This window comes from Melospiza melodia, chromosome 3 (genome assembly GCF_035770615.1).
Source record: "Melospiza melodia melodia isolate bMelMel2 chromosome 3, bMelMel2.pri, whole genome shotgun sequence".
Lineage (NCBI taxonomy): Eukaryota > Metazoa > Chordata > Aves > Passeriformes > Passerellidae > Melospiza > Melospiza melodia.
Genome location: NC_086196.1, coordinates 117,317,365 through 117,335,983, shown reverse-complemented (window position 1 = coordinate 117,335,983; position 18,619 = coordinate 117,317,365). Strand labels below are relative to the sequence as shown.

Below are 18,619 nucleotides of genomic sequence, written 5' to 3'. Positions count from 1 at the left end.
TCCTGACAGCTTTTATAGCAAAAAGGTGTATAAGAAGGAGTCTTGACTGGTTAGATATATTTGGGTCATGAAGCCATTTCTTTTGTCCAGCATTTCTAGAAATGTCTGCATTTTGGCATCTACGGGTGACTTTGACTATGAAAAACTGGCCAAGTTAATATATGCTGTGTTATTCTTAAGCAATGTCAGAAATTTCTAAAAAGAATTTCCAAGGCACTGCTAGCACTCCTGCAGAAGAAGTGGTGGAAATTTGGCAATTGCTGTATATGACATGGAAGAGGTATTCACATTCCCTCTGTTATATAGTTATCTTGAAACCATGTAAACCTTCTTCAGCCAAATAAATACAGTTGAAGACAGCAATATTTCATCATGATATCTCCAAGACTGTGCAACTGGTTCTGAACTGAAAATCCAGATTCTTCTCAAGGTAGCCAGACCTATCCTGCTTCAGTAAAAAAGATCTTTTCTTTGAGCTTTGGACTTCACTCTTCACAGTCCTCTCTATGAAGCAAGAATAAGTTGAATACTGATGAGCCATACTGAAAAGTTGGGGGAAAAAACCCAAAAGACCACTTCTGTTATCAGAAAAGGTATCAATATTATTTTCTTGCTGACAGATAACACACACACACCACCTGTCACCTTTCCCTGCCAAACAAGTACTGAAAATGTATCTCATATTATTAATAGATTTCTTTCTGACATGATGATTAACTATGTTTTTCTCTTTGTCCAAATCTGTCTATAGACATGGTTGGCCTTGTCATGTCTCGATTTGTAGCTGAAGAAGATACTGTCTCCAGGCACCTCCCTTTCCCCCACCAAGTTGAAATGTGTACCTCACAAATCAGCTCTCAAATAACATCTTGAGATGAACCTGAAAAAAGAAAAAAAATTGTAGCAGCAAAGGATTTGCCCATTCCCAGTGACATCTTCAATGTCTGAAGTTGAACCAAGCTGCTCAATGCACAATACTGCAATGTACTACAGTGGCCCCTAATCACAAAAAGCTTCTCTCAAATACATACTCTCTGTGCTCTATCACTCTGCATGCCTATCCCTGAATGTTCTCCAAAACTACTGATTAAAAAAAGGATAATTGGACTAATCATTGCTAACTAGAATAATCATTAACATTATTTTTTTCACATCCAGAATAGGTTTTATCCTCTCAATTTTCCTTAATTAGAAGGTTTTCCTGAAGTGTTCTTTATTTAATGTGAATATACTGTAGCAAAGTTTCTTCTTCCACACACATTTGTGATTTTGAAAGCAAAAAAAAAAAAAAAAAAAAAAAGAAAGGGAGAGAAGAGATAACATTATATTTAAACCCAAAATTTCAAATTGGTAGAACGGCTTGAACATAAAAGCCTATATATATGATCTAGTGTATAACTTAAAAAACTGTGGGGATAAAGCAAATCTCAGCAGTGTTTATTGGTACTCTCCAGTGGAACTGGAAGAGTTATAACTCAGCAGACACCCTTACAGGCCTGGACAATCCATGTGCTTTTCAGCAGATTTAAACAGTTCAGCATTTAACAATTTGTATTACTTGAGCCCCTGCTAATCATACAAAACAACAAAGGAGTCCAATGCAGAGATCTCTCATTCTGCTATCTGAGTTTACTCTGCATGTTTAGCTCAGGGATTTCACAGAGAGCCTAAAACCTGCAGGACTTTTCAAGAGATTAGGGTCTCATGTCCATGAACCCAGCCCCAGGGGGTATGGTTGTACTTTTCAGTAAGAGAGGGCCAGTGTGGGAACCGCACACTGGACCCCTGATCAGTTTCCCCATGCCGACATTTCTCACCTCTGGTTTGGACTACTTTAACAAGCATTCTGCTGGGCAGTGCCTGAACATCACGGGAGCTGCTCTCAGTTCATGATGGTCAAGGGTACATTTGTTTTGGCTCTCTCCCAACAACGCAGCCTTGTAACAGCATCCTAGTAGATGCTGCATCTTTGAACACACCACATCCTAAAGCATAAAACACACACCTTCTAATTTGTATGCTAAAAACATTCGTCTGGTGGGTTGCAACACAGACCCTGTATTATTTCAGGCAGTCTGAACAGCAAAGAGACATAAACATGTCTTAAGGCCAGAGGGTGCCCAGGAGACCTTAAAGCCAATTTATACTTAGCACCCATTTGAGATGGTGCATTGGACATATGGTCCCAGGGTCTGATCTGTGCCTGTGATGTTTTCAGCAATACAGGCATTGCATAATGCCCACTCTGTCTTCCTGGATGCCACAAAGTCCCAGCCTGAGGTTGCCCCTTGTAAAATCCAGTCTTTCAGGTTACAGTTTCTTAACATGGAGATGTGCACGTACACACAACTCAAGCTATCATTTTACAGCACAAGAGATCCTCTGCACGAGCACATGGCATATGCAATCAGGCTGTGTTTATTCCCTCTGGCTCTGAGGCCATCTGGCACTAGTGAAGTCTATTATCATCCAAATAAGGGTGCCCGCATCCAAACTACATGTTGGGCATGGTGCCTGGCCCGTGCTAATTCTCAAAACATGCCCAGGAACTGTTTGGAAGAGGCCTGGGCTGACTGCCCAGGGACAAACCATTCCAGGGACTGCTCAAACAATTTAACAGTGTAGACAATGCAGTTAGTGCCTGGGTCTGTCTTCTGGCACTGTGTAATTTCCAGTATTAGCAGAGCCTGCAAGTGCAATGGAAAAGGCTGACTCCTTCATGGGGCTCACTTCTCTCTGAGTGGCATCAAGCACTTCAAATCTACCACATGTTAAGAGTGTCTTCAGAGATCAAAAGATTTCTGGAAGTCAAACTGTATCCTGGAAACACTGCAGATTGAATATTTGAAAGTATAATAATGAACTGATATAGGAAAGATCGATTGTAATATTTGTCTCTGTATGTTCAATACAAGTGGGCAGAGCTCTAGAGGAGCATAGACAGGCCAAGGTACCAAGGGTGTGCCGAGGAACAGGCTTGCATGAGCAAAGACATAAAAAGCATTCAGCTGAGGAATCTAAAGCCAAACAGCTTTCAGGATGTTGGAATATCACATCCATAGTGGTGAGCATGGTTTTCACTCCTTTGGTTTTCTCAGATTTGTGAGGAGAACACTTACAAATAAAGGGAAAGAAAAAAAAAAGCAGAGAGCCTTTAAAGGTTCCTCATTCCAACTATGTACCCTGTAGCCATTTTAAACAAAGTAAAATGGGCAAAAAAATCATATTTCCCCATTTATTCTAGCTTGAATGCTAAGAAACTGAAGTTTCTGTAAACATGAATTGTTTATTGGAACCAAGATTCATGGATATACTGGAACACAAGATGCTTTCAAAACACCATTTCTTCTTTTTTGTAGTTCATCCTAGGAAATGGGATGGTGAATGGCTTCTGTAATAACTAAAGGCATTTTCTGAAACAATCAAAAATATAGTTGTCTTCTTCACTCATCAGCACACGTGTAAACCCATAGGACAGTGACATTTCACATGACAATAGCCAGTGCACAGAAACTTGAGTGTGGAAAGGATTCTCCTGGGCTCAGCTGTCTGCAACTGCAGCTGACCATGCCAAATGGTTCCAGATATTTATGAAGCTCCATCTTCATAACTAGGCCATTTGCCTCCAAGACAGGGATGTTCCTGAATTTTAACTCTCTGACAGTCAGAAACCTGAAGTTACTCACAGCACCATTGCTGCTCATGACATCGTTGTCATTGCTGAAATCTTTGTGCATCCCCCACTGCTGTTCACAGAGACAAGACCTTCCCACTCTCTGACTTGGGACCAACCAAATCCAAAGAACCAAAGCTCTTTCCACGTTAATGGCAAATCTTCAATAACTAGCACTTATTTTAGAAAAGAGGTTATCTCATTCAGATATCAGAACAGCTTGGCACAGTTGTCCTTTGAAAGATAGGTTGCATTTTTTACCTTTCACACCAACAGCTTTCACTCTTTTTTCTAATACTCTCAAACTACTCAAGTCAGACTAATGGACAGGAACCTTTTGCTTTCCCTTTCATAGATACAGGTATTACAGCAAGTGTGAATATAACGATAATCTCATGAGCTCACAGAAAACAGTGTTAATGAAAATCATGGTACTTCTTTATCCTTTATATTTCCTTGTTTATTTTTTTCTGGTTTATTTGTGGGGATTTTTTGGATGTTTCTTCATTGGTTGGGGGTTTTTAATTATAATTTGTATAAAATTATAATTAAAGGAAGGGTCAGAAAAAGAAGTCAGTACAATAGTGCAGAAAAACACTGAAAATTTATTTTTTAACTGTAAGCTCTGCTCTATTCTAAATTATAGAATAAAGATCTCTCAGTTAAAAGATCAGACTTTTTTCACTGACATTTTTATGAAGAAAAACATAGAAAATCCAGGGGTTTCTTTGAGAATCAGCAAATCCCACTGAATGAAAATCCATAGTAGCCTCATTGTATTACTGCAGTGCAGGTATTAGTCAACTCATTCAATTCACTTGCAAGGCTCAGTATGTGTCCTTCTGTCTCTAGAGCTGAACTGGGCTTAGCAGATCATAAAAGAAAAGGCACTTTTTTCCCCCATTACTGAAAAATCCTTAAGTAGACTCATGGATTTAATTTAAATTATCTGGAAAAATGAGCATTCAGTGGAGGAAGTTTCAGCTGAAAACAATTTATTTCTGAATGCTATAAGCAATTAAAAAAAATATTTGGACTAGAAGTTAGACTGTAACCATAACTAGCAGACGTTCATCCACCCAGATTCGCTGAGAAATTGTCGAGGTAGAGCTGCAGGTACCCTAGATCTGTGTGTGCTGACCACTACATCATGCATCCCATGTGTGGGAATCACATGAACCGTATCACACGTCGATCATCCAAGCTTCTGACTGCGCCGGGCGCTGCTTTCGAGCAAACCGCAGGCAGAATTGCTGTCACAATTATGCCAGCGTTTAACCTCATTTCGGTTCGTTTATATTTAAGTTTTGCTGTCTTTCCAGAGCCGTGCATCGCTTATGACAGCTACTGTGTTTGGGTTAAGTTTCTGTATTCCTTCCAAGTTTGTGTAAATCACAAGCTGTGGCTGTCTGGTATCCAAATGGACTTTTTTGTCGTAAGCGGCATCTACCATTTCCATCAAACATAGGCCTTCTCTTCCTTTTGACACCTATATAGCTGCAATTATTTTTTTCTCTCAGTTCATGTATTCCTTTGATTTTCCCTAAATTTTCCTTAATATAATTGTGTGTGCCTTTTACCTTTCTGCTTCTATCTGCTTTCTGAGATTACCAGACTATTCTCACACTTTCCTTTCTTCCGGTGTCCTTTCTGAATATCATTGTCTCTTATAATTTCTAAAAGTAGACAAACATAAATTCCAAGCTGCACATACACATAGGTATTTGCATTGATTTCCAGTGTAACTACATTATCTACCTTTACCTTTATCTACCTTTTGTTTCATGTTTTTCTGGTCGAGGTTATTTCCGTTTGGTTCTTTGTGGCCTACCTCTTCAGTGAGCACTCAGATTTATGCAGAAATTCATTCAATATTTCTGTGAAACTGAAAAGATAAACTCTCCAGGGTATGAACCATTTGTTTGTCTCACATTTGTCTTTACTTGTTTTTGTAGAGTGCTATGCATGCCTAAGTTTAAAATACTACGCATAAGGACCATGACATTAACTCCTCAAACCCCAAAGCCTCATGGCAGGTTGATTTTCAGGTGAATATTCTGCGTGAGCTCAGTTTCACTCAGTCTGGGGAACAGGATAGCTCCAGGGACTGGATTCATGCCTCTCTTCATTTAAACTTGGTGAGGTATCAAATGTCTGGATGACCGTGGCATATTGTAAATTGTTATGTTAACCTACTTGAGAGATGCCCAACAAAAGCAATATTTTGAACCTTTTTCATCTTCAAGTGACAAAACTTGTTATGAACATGGTATCCAAGTTGACATTTCATACACACACACACACAAAAAATTCCCACTGACCCCAGGTGCTGCTGCAGAGAAGAGTCTGCAGAGAAAGATTGCTTTTGGAAAACTATCTTGGGAGCTGATTTTGTCATTGGCAGAATCACTCAGTTTCTGGTTAATATCTGTAGTAATTCAGTGCACAGAAGCAATTTATGTCAAAGATACCATACTGTCTCATATCTAAAAACCTTTCTCAGAATAGCTATACATATCTAGAAAAAGAAGAAAAAAAATATCAATTGTTACTGCAAGATTAATCTGCCAAAAAGACAGAGACCAGAGGTTACTTACGAGCTGTGTACAATGAACATTCTTCTTCCCATTTTGGAGGTGCACTCTGCAGTATTGAGTCTCCAACTTGATGAACTCACGATTGCTCAGTCCTCCCTTCCCTCTCAGCTCTTTCTGTGCCTGTGGTTTGGCGCTACAGCCCTCACCCTGTACCTAAGGTGAGACTCAGTGCACACTTAAGAAGAGCTCTCAGAAGGAGCAGTTGAAGATTTGGGTGTGACGGGACCTCCCTGAGAACCCAGCTCTGTGGAAACACTGGCATCCCTCAACCCCATCAGTTACAGACTGAGAGACCCTTCCCCATCACCCAACCCTTCCACCACTGCAGTTTTCTCCTGTTCTTGACCTACTTTGCACAAATATTCATTCACTCCTCACTGACAACACTACAAATCACAGTTTCCTTTTTCCCCTTGCCTTTCTCTCCTGAATCCTTTTTCTACATGTACATCATCCTTTTCTCAATTTTATTGTTGTGTTTTGTCACTTATAAATAGACGTCCCTTTGTGTCTGACCTTGGTTTGCAAAGCCTTCTCCGCCCTATGGCTGAGGAGAGGCCATTTTGGTCTTTCTGGTTTTGAAATTCTCCAAAGAATATAATTTCCTTGGGAAAAGGAAGAAGCAAAATTTAAAAAAAAAAGAAAGCAAATCTTCCCCTTCATATCAAAATCCATTCATCCACTTCTAATTTTAGTTTCCCTTAGTGAATGAGACCCTGTAATTAAAACATTGGCAGATGAGAATATTATAGAGCCTTGCAGTTCAAGTGAACATTATTGTAAAACGTAATAATTTTGTGTCTGACAGTCTAGTAAACTGACTGAAAACATGTACGACCATCCAGACTAAGGCTTGCAAGGACCTGCTCACACTGCATCATTCAGACTCTGTTTCCACAGGTAGTATTTGCAACAGGACTGAAACCAACATCCAGCTGATAGAGGCCAACATACCAGGGCCAATGCTGACCTCTACCAGCAGATGATTTAACTTCCTTTTCACAGGGGTGCCATATATCTTTCTTGGAAACCTTTCATTCACAGATGTGTTGAATGTCAAGTTACAGGACCTTTGCAGAACAAAGCTGCCAAAATTGTTTCCTTCTCACCACCTAAGCATCCATATTCCACATATCTGTGATTTTCTGAACCCGGCTAAAAGGATTCAAATTACTAGGTGCCATGCTCAACAAATCAAATGCCAGTGTCCATTAGAATTTTTATTAGTAGTTCCACTTAAGGAGACTCCCTACAGGCACTCATTTCTATCCTTACTGCCTTCCATTTCATTAGCCATTCCTTCCATCTCCAATCCCATTTCTGTTCCAACCATAAACACAGTTGCACCAACAAAACTGAGGCAGCTGTGAGCAGCACTGCAGAGGCAGGAACAAATGCCTGGGGAAGGAGATTTTAATGTGCAGCCTCTCTTGAACATGCTTTATGAAGACCAGATTGTTTCAAAGAGAAACTATCCCATGACACAGAAACAATCTAAACAATTTACAGATGACATATACCTGACCTGTGACAGAACTAAACAGCAATTTTGCCCTTGTTACTTCAGCAAGATGCAAGGGTGCAAATCCTAGTCAGTCTTCTACCCACCCGTTCTAGAGATTTTAGCCCAACAACTGAAATAATACAGCAAATACTTTTGTCAAGTAGAAAAAAAGGATCAAGGCTCAGGAATACGGGTAAATGTCAAAAAGCAGAGCCTAGAAATTCATTAACAGTTTTACCAATCCCTTGGAAAATTAGCAAGGATGTGAAACCCCAGAGGACAGCATGTTAGTTCTCTACTCTTTCCTCTCATCTACCTTACAATGTAGAAGATATAGCTGCATGTATCATCATTACATCGTTAAGTTTTCTCTCAGACAATATGAGTCAGAATTTCTCACAAAGCAAATCAGGCCTTAGAGAAGGTGGAAGGAGAAATGGTTCATGTATCTTCATGAGGAAGAGTATCCTTTTCTTATGAGGAGAGACAACAGGAGCTGGGGCTGTTTAGTCTGGAGAAGACTGAGAGGGAATCTCAACAAAACATGCAGACATCTTAAAGGTGGGTGCCAAGAGGATGGTGACAGATTCATTTCAATGGTGCCCAGTGACAAGATGAGGAGCAATGAACATAAAATAAAACACAAGCAGTTCCACCTCAACATGAGGAAGAATTTCTCTACATTGAGGGTGTCAGAGCCCTGCAACAGGCTGTCCAGGGAGTTCATGGATCTCGCTCTCTGGAGAATTCCAAACCCGCCTGGACAGGTTCCCATGTAACCTGCTCTAGGTTACCCTGCCTTGCCAGGTGAGTGGGACTGGGTGACCTCCAGAGGTTGCTTCCAACTCTAACAATTCTGTGATTCGTGTCACACTGTCTGGAGATAGGAATGCAGGGCTGTGCTTTCTTCTAAAATAAGGAGGGAAATGGAAGACACTGGCTGCTTTTTGCTAGGATTTATGCAGTTTAGTAATTCTTGGCTTTGTTGTAAATGCAGGGGAAACATTTTTATATAAAGAAATAAAATAGGCTTATTTAAATGAAAAATACAGTTGGTTTTTTAAACTTTCCAAACCAGTTTCAAAAAAACTCTACCTCTGCACTCCTAATGCACTCCTAAATCCCTATCTTGCATTCACATTTTACTGATGCAACACACTGGAGTAAAACATGAATATAAGTATTTAAACTGTGTTGTTTCAGTTTTAATCTGATTCCTCTGTTTGCACTTTAACAGCTCTTTCTGGGAGGGAATTCTGTTGTCACAAAGCTCCTCTAGGGTTTTCCTGGTAAATTTGCTGGGCCTCCCTGTCCCTGTACAGATGATGTGTTGTCCTGCCCATTTTGATATTAGTTATCCAAGGGGGATGGTCTGTTAATTGATGATGGGCTTAGCTTTCAACCTTCAATTATAGTTTTCACTTAAAATGTTGCAGGACTAGAGTGTTTAAAGTCTCCTGAATATTAAAATTTGAGGTGTTTTGCCTGTAATGAGTGAATCTAGGCTACAACTGAGACACATCCAGTATTTCTTGTATCTAGTGATCCACAGAGCAGAATTTCAGTGGAAGTACCTAGTAGGAATGCAGGTTCTTTGTCATAAATGTGTCTTTCCCTTGTTCTCAACTGCATGTATTCCATCATGCCAGGAGGCAGACAGTTCTCTCACCTATTCCTCCAGCCTTCCCTGGGAGCCTTCAGTGCCTTTTACAAACTCATTTCTTGTGCCTGGAAATAAAGGGTTAGTCTTCCAGATTCCAGCTGAAATAATGTGTTGAGCAGACTATGAAATCCAGCATCTCTCTTGCATGTCCCCTCCTCCTGAGAAGGAGTTCACTGTCTAAATCCCAAGAGATTTTAATGTGCAAACTACATGCCAGAGGAGAACACTACACACCCATGCAATGTGCACAGAAAGCAGGAGGAATCCACTAACTAATATGTTGCTACATGACATGAACTCGCTGCTTCTTCCCAGGAATGTTGCCAGTGAAGGTATTCAAGGTCATCTTGCACAGAAAAGAGACATATCACACACACATGAATGATTGTTCCTTGAACTACAGCTAACTTCACAGAAAGATGAGTTAATCTTGGCCAAGTTAAAATAAAATATTCCAGAGACTAAAAGCATTGTGCAGGGGTGCTACAGAAGCTGTCCAAATGGATAATTAACAGTACAAGGAATAGTGGATAAAATGTTATTGGTGGAGAAGAGCTTAGGCATTCAGTTAGAGACAAGAATTTAATTGTATTCCATCATTTCAAAAGCAGGCATCTATAGCACCAGCCTGATTCATGTGGGTTTCCTTTTTTTTGCCCTGAAGGATATTCCCCAACTCATCGAGATACTCCTTGGCTTACTTTTAGTTTAAGTCTATATTAAGTTCAGATGTATGTGGATGCAGACATTCTTGTCAGTCATATTGCTATAATTTGTTAAAGAAAAATAAAAGTGAGGCTACCTGAATAAAAGTGTACAAATCATATTAGACTAAGTGGGAGCTTCTGTTCAGTTTGATCCAAATACAGCAGTTTATACAGCAATAATGCATAGTAAAATAGGTAGAACAGATTGCTATGAAATCTCAGTGTTCAGGTTATGTACATGAGCTTATATCTTATCATCTAGGATTAATATCTTTACAGTACAAAATCATTTCCTCTACATCCAAATTTCTAGCCATTAATGTCATTCAGGCATCCTGAATTGCTGGTCTATAGAAGTCAAACAGTACTAAATTTACTTCTGGGTGCATAAAGATTTTCACAATCAGAGCTCTTTGTATTAAATGTCATTCATATTTGATAACTAAGTGGAAGACAGCAATCCCCATCCAGGGGTATCCATCTCATCAGCTAGTGTTGAATCCCATAAATTTTGTGTGCACTAAATTACTTTTCTTGGTTTCTAACATGCAAAATCTGTTCAATACTTGCCGTACTGTAGCTGCAGTTATAGTTTTTCTGGATGAGTCCCCGCCCTGGGCAGAGCAGCAGTCACAACACAGATCATTAAAATGGATCGACTGTGGACCTAAGGTCTGGATCCACTTTGCAGGAGTGATTCCTTCTGACATCCTTGCCTTCTCTTCAAAGTCTCACTACTTAGCAGTTCTCCTCCCTTACAGGAGGTAGGTCCTTCTTCTGAGGAAGTAGCTCATGGTATACATTTCAAGTAATGAATTCCAAAAGGAACACAAAATTCTAGCCCACAAGCTCTTGGGTATCTGACCTGAATAAATAGGGACTGTAAGACCCTCAAACTGTGTAATCATCTCCCTTGGGCACAAACCAATTTAACAGAAAAATTAATTCCAACATGATTCACAACTAAGTGGTTCATTCGTTGTGAGCAAAGAGTTCTCAGAATTTCACTTCCCATAGGGAGAGGGAGAAGGGATATTTTAACTATCAACCACAGTTCAGGGTAAAATAAGCACTGAAACACTTCCCCAGAAGTGTTAGGTTGGGGTTTTTGTTTTTTCTGGTTTTTTTTCACTGCTTGATTTTTCCATCTGTAGGTGAGAAGAAGGTGAGAAGGCAGCAGAACGCAGATTTGGTGATGGAAGCTGGAAAAGAAGTAAGAAGGATTGTGTTAGCACTTGCATCCAGTCTCAACTACAGAAAATATCATGAGCTCCTGTGGACTGAAATGCTGTGGATGTGTACAATGCATGCACTTACACAAGCCAAAGAAACCCTTAGCTTGGTTTTTCTTTTTTTTTTCTTTTTTTCTATCAGCACCAGAAACACGAGTTTTGCCCCTTGCTAGAGGCCTGAACTCTTCTTGTGCACATTTTGGAGTATGATTCAGACTAAGTTCTTTTTTTGTCACTGGCCCCATTACCTAATGTTTTGCAGTCCTGCCCAATAAAGATTTATTCATCTCATATGTTCCTGGTTGTGACCTTATGTTCGGACGCAGTTGGACTGCTCTGCAATCCAAGGCTCTTTCCTCAGCATTCCAAACCTGGGAGCTGCTGTGCCTGGGAACACCAGCCTGCAGAACCTCACTGGACAGTAAAACAGCCCTTGAAGGCCCAAAGTTTTTCAATCAAGCATTCAGCCTCATCTGTTTTGTTATTGCACTAATACTGCCCGGAGGAAAATCACAAATAAGAGTCAATATATTTCAAATATGTTATTTAACTGAAGCATGTTTTCTTAGATTCAGTTTGAACATTGCAATGCTTAACTTTTCTTTGAACACCCCTATGTGCTGCTTATGATGAAAGTATCAAACCCAAATTTTCACTGAAAATAGGAACCCACCATGAGGTTTTACATGACTGAAGTAGGCATTGTACTCAGCGGGCCAGCCCCCTGATCCAGACTTATTTCACACTGGAGTTTTCTGCAGCAAAATCGCATCCTTTCACAAACTGTGTGCAGCTGTGCAGTTCAGAAAATATGACTCAAAAGTTTTCTTTTAAAGCATTTCCCTCCTTCACTCTCCCTTGCTGGCCAGAAGTCCATGAGGATCATCCCCACATTTGTTTTAATCCCTTCAGCATTTAGTTCCTCAATCCAGCTATTTTTCCCTCCTGGTGAAACCCCATGGCAAATCTTGTACTGAGAACTACCAGCAACACTTCTTTCTCTGCTCAGGGAAAATCAATGATTAACACAGGAGAGGCTCAGTGGTGACATATCCTAGGAAAGGTGGTGTTTCAGTATCATGAGATACTCACCTTCTAATAGTTATTTGACAATGATCAAAAGATCTGTGATATTAATTACAGCTAATCTGTCCTACTCACTATGCTAAAAGTGGAGTACAAACTGTGCAGGATTAATCGCCCTTTGCTACTTATGAGGTTCTTTAAGGCTAATTTGTCCCCATCCATCAAGCTTGGTTCACTCATGTATTCAACAAAATGAGCAAGGCTTTAACTATCAGGGAAGGTGAGTTAATACAAAATAATGAAAGCTATTTAGCTCTCATTATTATAGCTATGAAAGCTAAACACTCTGAGGAGCTCAGTACTTGAATCTTTCAAATTGCATTTATGTACCCAGATGACCATTTAATGCAATCTTCTATTTTTCTTTATTCATTTTGCCCAATATATTGTTCTCTCACATATTTCACTATCTGTAAAAAAAACTTAAGACACCAAGAAAATAAAAAAATAAGTTGTCATTATTACATCAGTGGTTTTGATAGGAGGAGGTGGGGCTGGTAAAAAAGTTGTTTAATCTGCACTGTATTCACTGACTTTACAAGGGACCTATCTTTTGCTCTTGGCTTAAGTCACAGAAAGTTGTGTTTGAGGTGCTGCCACTATCTGAAAAGTACTTTTCATTGATCTGAGAAAGAACATATATGAAGACTGCAATCATTGTGGATTTCCTCAAAAAAATCATAATATCAAGCCTTTCCTTCAGATTGTCACTGTGAGAGAAAATTCAACAGTGTTTGACCTAGAAACCTCAAACTTAAATAATAATAGTTGCAGAAAAACAGTTTTTAAACAGGATTGCATTTCACAGCTTCAGAAAAACGTGAATTCACCTCACTTTGTGTGGGTTCTCTAAACAGCGAAATCAAATTCCCTTTGGATTCTTCCCCTCTGAGCAAGGATGAGACTGAGTCATCCTCCATTTGTTTGTCTTTGTTGACAAATATTACTCTCAACTTACAAACAATGTCAGCAAGAAAACAGAGCATCTGGAGCTTGTTCAGTTATGCTTCTACCTTTCCAAAATGCTACGTAATAAATATGCATATGGTTAATTTTAAACACTTGAATACCTCCACTGGCTTTAGCTGGGATGATTCTAACATTAAAATTTGCTGAATGAAGACCATCATACTTATTGCAGCTGTGCCCCATTTGTGGTAGCAATGTGGCATTCCTGGCAGCAAGACAAAACTTGAAATTCCTTAGTTTAGACATGCTCTTCTGGGAGCACCATGACATTTAGGATTTAACATAACCACTTGTGCTGAAGGTGCCACCTATACCTGGATGGGTAGGTTTTTGGACAAACCACACTGTTCCCCTGCAGAGAGCACTGCTAAGACTGCCACTCTTGCCTTTGAAAGCTGCTAATTCCCTTTGTGCACCCATGAGTCCAAAATGCAAGGCCTATGATAGAAACCTTGTGAAAACATAGCTCACTCTGCAGCAAGCAATGGATCTAGTCTGGAATTTCATGTCTTCTTTCTTCAGTGATTCAATTACAGTGCTATCTGAAGCAGTGACGAAAACAGAATACTGGAACTTCAGCTATCCAATTTAAAGGCAAATAATTCCCTATCAGACTAGAAAATGCTGCAACAGAAACTATGAATATTAATGTATTGCAGTTTCAGCACTCAGAGTCTTTTTTCCTTGCTGTATTTTGCCCTGCTGAGCTATGAAATAGGTGTTCTGTAACGCCAGGCTCTTTTCACAACAGACAGGATGAAATTGTTTCCTTGGTTAGACAGCTCACCCTTGAGGTATGCTCTAAGCATATCCTTTTTTGCACATCTATACTGCAACTTCCAATTAGGGAGGAATATAAGCAGCAAGAGTCAGCAGGGGGGAGAATAAGATGTTCTTTGTTGCCAGACAGAAAATTCCTAGCTGAAAAAAGGTTAGGATTCAGCATGTCAAAGTTCCTTTGCTTTTAGTCATGTGAGAGAATTCACATACATGTGCATGACTGACTTCTTTCCTAGAGCCTGTTGGAACTACAGTTCTCAGAACCTGGACTATTCAAAGAGCTGGGAATGTTTGTCTGATCCTCTGCAGTAACACTTTTATAGAGAAAAGCTTTCTTCTCCCGAGAATATTTTCATCTGCAAATGCAACACAGCCTCTTCTCCATCTGATAGAAGTTTTCCACTAAATTCAATCTGAGCAAAATAACTAAGAAAATCCTACTGTTATTCCTACCTGTTGCTGTGTGCTGATCTTTTGTAGTCATTCCTAATGCAATACAAGATGAAAAAAATAATATATTTTTAAAGTAGGGGACAAAAATACACCACACAGGATTATTTCCAAGTTGATGGTCACCATCAAAGATTGAGATGGCTGATCAGTGCTAAGGCAACATCAAGCAATTAACAACTCAGATTAAATATCCAACAAAGCTCCATCTCCGCGGCGATTCTAAACCATGCCCTTGAGCAAATATTTGGGGAAACCACCAGTAACACTCCTATCCTCATAGTTCATGACATTTTTCTGAGAATAATTAAATAATTTTCTAAAAAATTATTTAATTATTTTCAAGCTTCAGAATATTCCAGTCCTTATTCATATTTGCAACAGATTGCAATGATGTGCCTGTTTTTTACTTGGAAGCAGAAAGGCTAAGCAGCCCCTAGCTCAATCTAGCACAAAATCTGAAGCAGATTTGGGGTTAAGTTTGAGCTCTTCGTGCCACCTTTGCAGTTTCTGAGTTTTTCTTTAAGTTTTGGCTTTGTAGCCTCAAAGTAACTTCAGTCAAAATATCTGAGCATTGTCAGGTTTCAGTTCAAAAGTATGTCAAAAGTACAGTTTTACATGAATCTGACCCAACAGTTAATCCTTCTCTGCACTTGATATTCAACATAAGCTTTCTTGAAAAGTTTTAGGTTTTCTGGTGGATATTTCTCACAGCTCTAGGTTGAATAAAGCTGGAATGTTATACTCCTCTCAGCAGGTTTCATCGAAATCCCAGCTACTTTGACAGACAACCTCCTGACTGTGAGGAGAGTGGGTCAAGGCAAAGACTTGCTTGGTGTCCACTCAGATTCTCGAGCATTATGCACAGGACAGTGCCAGCCAGAACAATGAAACAAGACAGCAATGGTCACTCTTCTTTTTCACTTACTAGTTTCAAGTAGCAAATATTGAGGACAAAGTTCTAGGGGAACGCCTCATGAAACACTTATCTTCTTTTAGACTCACTACTACAATAAACAACATTTTAGAGTCACAGCAACAAATATTTCCTGCAGTCTGTTAAAAATAGTCAATTTTTCACCCTTAGAAGGAGTCTGAACTCCCCATTTCAGCTGCCACCTACCTTCAAGAATGCCCTAATCCTCTTCTTCCTTCTGTTTATCCCAAGAAACTCCATTGGATGGTAAATTTCTGTAAATAGGTATCACACAGCTTCCTTTATCCCAACCACACAGAGCACCAGCATAGGAAAATTCTGCACCAGAGGGACCTGAGAGCCCAGATTACAGAATCACTGAATGGGTCAGGCTGAAAGGGACCACAGTGGGTCATCTCCAGAGAGGGAGGCTCCACAGCCCCTTTGGGCAGTCTGTTCTAGTGCTTGGTCACACATACAGTAAAGAAATTTTTCCTCATATTCAGATGGAATTTCCTGTGCTTCAGTGTCTGCCTGTTGCCGCTTGGCCTACTGCTTGGCACCACTGAGAAGGGCTTGGAAATATCCTCTGATACCCTCCTTTCAGATATCCAAAGACACTGATGCGGTGCCTCTCAGCCATTTCTTCTTGAGGCTGAACTGGCTCAGATCCCTCAGCACTTCCTTATAAGAAAGATGTTTCAGTCCCTTAATTATCTTCGTCACTCTTTGTCACCTGCTCCAGAAGCAACTGGGTGCACAACATGCATAGACCAGCCAACAAAAGACCTGACAAGATTTTTGTCAGAGGTATGATATGACCATGCCCAACCTATGTCTGTGCAAGGGGATTCTGGTGGGTCAATCACATGAGTGAAACTGTAAAGACAGTAGCTTTGGGTGGCAAGTAGGCCCCAAACCTCAAGACAGAGATCACAGAATCACTGGGTTGCAAGAGATCTTCAAGATCATCAAGTCCAACCCATGCCCTAACACCTCGACTAAACCACAGCACTGAGTGCCACATCCAGTCTTTTTTTAAACACATCCAGGGATGGTGACTCCACCACCTACCCAGGCAGACCATTCCAGTATTTTATCACTCTTTCTACAAAAACTTTTTTCTAATATCCAATCTATATTTCCCTTGGCACAGCTTAAGACTTTGTCCTGTTTTGTCAGTGGCTGCCGGGAGAAAGAGACCAACCCCTCCGACTTTCAGGGGTTGTAGAGAGTGATAAGGTCACCCCTGAGTCTCCTTTTCTCCAGGCTAAACAGGCCCAGCTCCCTCAGTTGTTCCTCACAGAGCTTGTGTTCCCAGCCCCTCACAGCCTTGTTGCCTCCTATGGACTCGCTCAAGCCTCTCAACGTCCTTCCCAAACTGAGGGGCCAGAACTGGACACAGCACTCAAGGTGTGGCCTCACCAGTGCTGAGTACAGGGGAAGGATGACCTCTCTGCTCCTGCTGGCCAAACTGTTTCTGATACAGGCCAGGATGCCTTTGGCCTTCTTGGCCACCAAGGCACACTGCTGGCTCATGTCCAGCTGTCTGTCAGTACCCCCAGGTCCCTTTCTGCCAAACTGTCCCCAGCCTGTAGTGATGCAGGGAATTATTGTGGCTAAAATGCAGGACTTGGCATTTGGACTTATTAAACTTAATCCTATTGGACTCTGCCCATCCATTCAACAATTCCAGTCTCTCTGCAGAGCCCTCCTACCTTCCAACAGATGGACACACAATCCCAGCTTAGTGGCACCCGCAAATTTACCAGTGAAAGACTCAACCCCCTTATCCAGGCCAGCAATAAAGATATTGGACAGAGCAGGCCCCAGCACAGACCCCTGAGGGACACCACTGGTGCCTGGCCCCAGCTGGATGCAGCACCATTCACCATCACTCTCTGGGCCCGGCCATGCAGCCAGTTCCTAACCCAGCACAGAGTGCTCCTGTCCAAGCCGTGGGCTGCCAGCTTTTCCAAGGCTGTGCTGTGGGGGACAGTGTCAAAGGCCTTGCTGAAATCCAGGCAGACAACAACCACAGCCTTTCCTGCATCCACGAGGGTCTGATGGTCATAAAAGGAGACCAAGTTGGTCAAACACAACCTACCCCCCACAAACTCCTGCTGGCTGGGTCTAATACCCTGGCCATCCTGCAAGTGCTGTGTGATGACACTCAATACAAACTGTTCCATAACCTTGTTGGGTATTAAAGGTCAGACTGACTGGTCTATAATTACCAGGATCCTCCTTCCTACCCTTTTCGTGAATGGGCGTCACACTGGCCAGCTGCCAGCCATCTGGAACCTCACCAGTGAGCCAGGACTGCTGGTAAATGATGGAGAGCGGTTTCACAAGCTCCTGTGTCAGTTCTCTCATCACTCTTGGAGGGATTCCATCTGGTCCCATGGATTTATGAACATCCAAGTGGCTTAGCAGTTCTCCAACTACCTCTTCCTGGGTAAGAGGGGGATCATTCTGCTCCCTGACACCATCTACCAGCCCAGGAGCACAATAATAAATAAAACCCCTGCCTCTAACGAAATAAAAAGCAAAGACACCCCTTTATTTAAAATACATTTAAAATTTTAAAAATAATTTTGTTTGTCATCATTCTATTCACATCTATATTTGTAATTTTCATTTGTTATATTTATAGATATTATATATATTGGAGAGAATACCTTTTTATATAATAATAGATATATTCTTTTGACACAATATATTTCTTTTACTTACATTTATATATATTAAATACTTATTGATATCGACATATATATGATATATTTGGATTTCTATTTTTATATTTTTTATGAAATCTCCAGCCTATACCCCAATAAAAGCCAAATAATCCCCAATTTATTTAAACTATATTTAAACATAAATCCTGTCACGACTGCATTGCACAGCATTGCCCCAAGCTAATCTGACACTTGTTCATCTCCTGGACCTGAAACTGAACCCGCTCACCTTGATCGCACCTGGCAGAACCATTTTCGTACCGTTTTCTGGCATTTCTTGGGTTTTTTTCTTGAATTTTTTGTG

The 18,619-nt window shown here is 40.6% G+C and overlaps 1 long non-coding RNA gene across 2 annotated transcripts in view; it reads left to right on the top strand.

Annotated features, from left to right (window-relative positions):
- The window catches only part of LOC134416829 (uncharacterized), a 48,889-nt gene extending 37,222 nt beyond the window's left edge, over positions 1-11,667 (top strand). For both annotated transcript variants that reach the window (XR_010027423.1, XR_010027422.1), the window contains one exon: positions 11,299-11,667. This is a non-coding gene — a long non-coding RNA (uncharacterized LOC134416829). The remainder of the gene's footprint in view (positions 1-11,298) is intronic.
- The last annotated feature ends 6,952 nt before the right edge of the window (positions 11,668-18,619 follow it).